Here is a 4,193-nt window from a genome sequence, read left to right on the forward strand (position 1 = left end):
AGAGATTCCCGAGGAAGAGCCAGAAGAGGATTCCGAAGAGGATCCCGAGGAAGACCCAGACGAAGATTCAGAAGAGGAAGGAGATGGTGGGAGCACCGACTCGGAACCCGAGATCTACAATCCTCCCCGAGAAGCAGAAATTCCCCGACGGAACTTTCAGGGCCCGGAGCCCCGCTGGGCTGTGGACCTGAAACGATGGAGCAAGGAGCAACGACAACGACCACCTTACGGCATGGGACGAGGCTTTTATAACCTCAGCAATGGGGGTTCGGCTGACAGGGCACTCCCTGTCATGGTTCGTCGCATTGCCAACCAAGGCGAGCAAGCAAGAGTGAATGCCAGCCAACTCTTGGACATTGGGGCCACCGCTGCTGTCACTGCGGTACGTCTTCGTCGTCTGGACAAAGAACATGAGCGAACAATAGAGCACACCTTTTCCCTTCAGAAGGACATTACTGCTGCTAGAGCCAAAGTAAGGAAGTTCCGTAAAAGCCAAGCCGCAATGGAGAGGCGCATCATCGAGGCTGAACGTCAACTAGCCCGAGCTCAGACTTCCACAACCACATACCATGGTCCGCAGCGTGCTACCCGCTCGGAGTAGAGCACATACTTCTGGCACAATGTATATATACTTATCGACTAAGCGTTGGTGGTACTCTTTCTTTTTAAATGTAAACCTGACGGATTGTGAGTGCACAATTCGGGGGCCCGAATGCTGTCAAATGTTCCCATTTTCATTGATGTACCCTAGACCTATATAAGGTCAAATTTTCCAGATCGTTGTATCAAATATAAATATCAATGAGATTGACACTCATTTATTATTTCTTTGAGTATTCCATTAAGTCCTTGAAATACTAAGGAAATCATACACTTATTATTGTGAGTTTCCATTAACTTACAAATTTCAGTAATGTGCAGAACACAAAACATATAATACTAAGACTTTCCATAATCATTTCTGAAGACTTATCAAAAATTCGTCTCTTAACTTATGTCAAAATCATGCCGCCAAGAAGGAATCCTCGACGCTTCAATACTACAGGAGCACCAACACCACCTCCACCACCACCTCCGTCGATGGATGCTGCTACCTTTCAAGCTGCTGTAATAGCTGCCGTAACCGCAACAATGGCACAAATGAGTAACAACGGATCAGGAGGAGGAATAAATAGCTCTACTAATGGCCAAAACCAGGGTCGTTCTGGGGAATGTACTTACAAGGACTTCTCCAACAGCAAACCCATCCCCTTTAATGGAACCGGGGGAGTAATGGCTCTATCCCAATGGATAGAGAAACGGAAGCCGTATTCGAAATCTGCTCATGCCCCTGAAGAGAGCAAAGTAAAATTTGCCGCCTGTACTTTCTCCGAACGAGCCCTAACGTGGTGGAATGGCCACGTCAAGTCACTAAATCTGGTGGTGGCAAACTCCATGGGTTGGGAGAACCTGAAGCAAATGCTACTGCGAGAGTACTGCCCAAGGGGCGAGATCCAAAAGCTTGAACATGAGCGTTGGGGCCTGACTATGGTGGGCTCGGACATCACAACCTATACGAATAGGTTCAGTGACTTGACGATACTTTGCCTAGGGATGATGGCCCTAGAAAACAAGAAGGTGGAAAGGTATATCTGGGGGCTGTCGCCCCAGCTTCGAGGAAGTGTGCTAGCTTCCAAACCCACGACGTTCGACATTGGCAAACAACTGGCACAATCCCTCGTTGATCATGGGGTCTGCCAAGATGTCACGACCGTCGTCCCAGAACCAACCAAAGGAAGCAATAACAATAACAGCAATGCCAACAACAACAACAACAAGAAGTTTTGGAACAAGAGGAAAGGTCAAACTTCGCAAGAACCTTCAAAGAAACAAATAGTGGCGGTCCATGCCGCTACTGCCCCCACTGCTGTCCCTGTTACCCCTACGCCGGTAAAACAATATGCTGGGAACCTACCAAAGTGCAACAAATGCAATTACCATCACAACGGAAATTACCGGGAGATGCACTGTAAAAACTGCGACAGGAAAGGGCACACTGCCCGTTTCTGTAAGGCACCTGCACGACCAATCACCCAAGTTCCTGGTGCTGGAGTGAGCCAGGCATGTTATGGGTGTGGGGAAACTGGGCACTACAAGAGGGATTGCCCTAAGGCAAATAATGCGGGCGGTGTAGGAAGAGTGCTGGCAATAGGGCAGAACAAGGCAATAGCCGATCCCACAGTGGTTACGGGTACGTTTCTCCTCAATAAAATTTATGCATGCATACTCTTTGACTGTGGTGCGGAGAGAAGTTTTGTAAGTCATAACTTCAAACACTTAATTAATCAAAAATCCCAAGCACTCAATAAGATATTTACAGTAGAAATGGCAAACGGTAAAACAGAAAGCACAAACGATTTGTATGTAGGCTGCACACTAGCTCTAAATGAACACTTTTTCCAAATCGATTTAATGTCGATCACCATAAGAAGCTTTGATGTCATCATCGGTATGGATTGGTTAAGCCTTCACCATGCCGATATTCTGTGTCACGAAAGGGCTGTTCGCCTAAATCTGCCAAGTGGCGAAACTCTTGTCATTTATGGTGACAAACCCGGTACCAATTTACAAATCATCTCTTGCGTCAAAGCCCGAAAATACCTGCGCAAAGAATATCATGCCTTCCTAGCCCACGTGGTAGACAAGAAACGAGAAGTGAAAGACATTAAAGACATTCCAGAAGTCTGCAATTTCCCGGACATTTTCCCTGAAGATATTCTAGGAGTTCCACCAGAACGTCAAGTCGAGTTCAGAATCGACTTGATTCCCGGGGCTACCCCAGTAGCAAAATCGCCATACCGTCTAGCACCGGCAGAAATGCAAGAATTATCCAGCCAGCTGAACGAGCTTCTAAGCAAAGGATTCTTCAGACTAAGCTTCTCACCTTGGGGAGCGCCGGTCCTGTTCGTAAAGAAGAAGGACTGATCTTTTCGTATGTGCATCGATTACCGGGGACTGAACAAACTCACGATCAAGAACCGATATCCCTTACCGCGCATAGACGATCTATTCGACCAACTACAAGGAGCGAGCTACTTCTAAAAGATCGATTTAAGATCTGGGTATCACCAGCTGCGAGTCCTGGAAGGAGACGTTCCCAAAACGGCATTCCGAACTCGCTATGGTCACTACGAGTTTGTAGTAATGCCCTTCGGATTGACAAATGCACCGGCGGTGTTCATGGACTTAATGAACCGAGTATGTCGTCCTTTCCTGGACAAATTTGTGATCGTGTTCATAGACGATATACTCATCTATTCAAGGAGAAAAGAGGAACATAGCCAGCACCTCCGACAGGTCTTGAAAACATTAAGCACAGAGAAGCTATACGCAAATTTCTCAAAGTGCAAATTTTGGATTCGGAAAGTAGATTTCCTAGGTCACGTGGTCAACAAGGAGGCGATACACGTGGACCCTTCCAAAATTAAGGCAATCGAGAACTGGTCAACTCCAAGGACTCCGACGGAAATCCGGCAATTCTTGGGCCTTGCCGGGTATTACCGGAGGTTCATACAAAACTTCTCGAAGATTGCTAAGCCACTTACCACCCTGAATTAGAAGGGTGTAACCTTCAGCTGGGGAGAAAAACAAGACGTTGCATTCCAAACACTAAAGTGAGCCCTATGCAGCGCACCTATATTATCTTTTCCAGAAGGAACATAAGACTTTGTGGTCTACTGTGATGCGTCAAACCAAGGAATGGGATGTGTCCTAATGCAACGAGGGAAGGTCATCGCATACACCTCGAGACAACTCAAGACGCACGAGGTCAACTATACCACACACGATCTCGAACTAGGAGCAGTCATCTTCGCTCTAAAGATCTGGAGACACTATCTCTACGACACAAAATGTACAATCTTCACCGATCATAAAAGCCTTCAACACATCCTCAATCAAAAGGAACTCAACATGAGACAAAGGCGGTGGGTAGAACTACTAAACGATTATGAATGTGAAATTCGTTACCATCCCGGGAAAGCTAATGTAGTAGCTGATGCCCTCAGCCGAAAGGAATACTCGGGCCGCCGAGTGAAATCCTTAACCATGACAATCCATTCACACCTGTCCACACAAATCAAGGAAGCTCAAATAGAAGCCTTGAAATCCGAAAATGTGGCAAGTGAGGCCTTAAGAGGAATGGATAAGAATCT

This window comes from Lactuca virosa, chromosome 3 (assembly GCF_052849685.1).
Source record: "Lactuca virosa cultivar CGN04683 chromosome 3, Lactuca_virosa_CGN04683_v6, whole genome shotgun sequence".
In the NCBI taxonomy this organism is placed as follows: domain Eukaryota; kingdom Viridiplantae; phylum Streptophyta; class Magnoliopsida; order Asterales; family Asteraceae; genus Lactuca; species Lactuca virosa.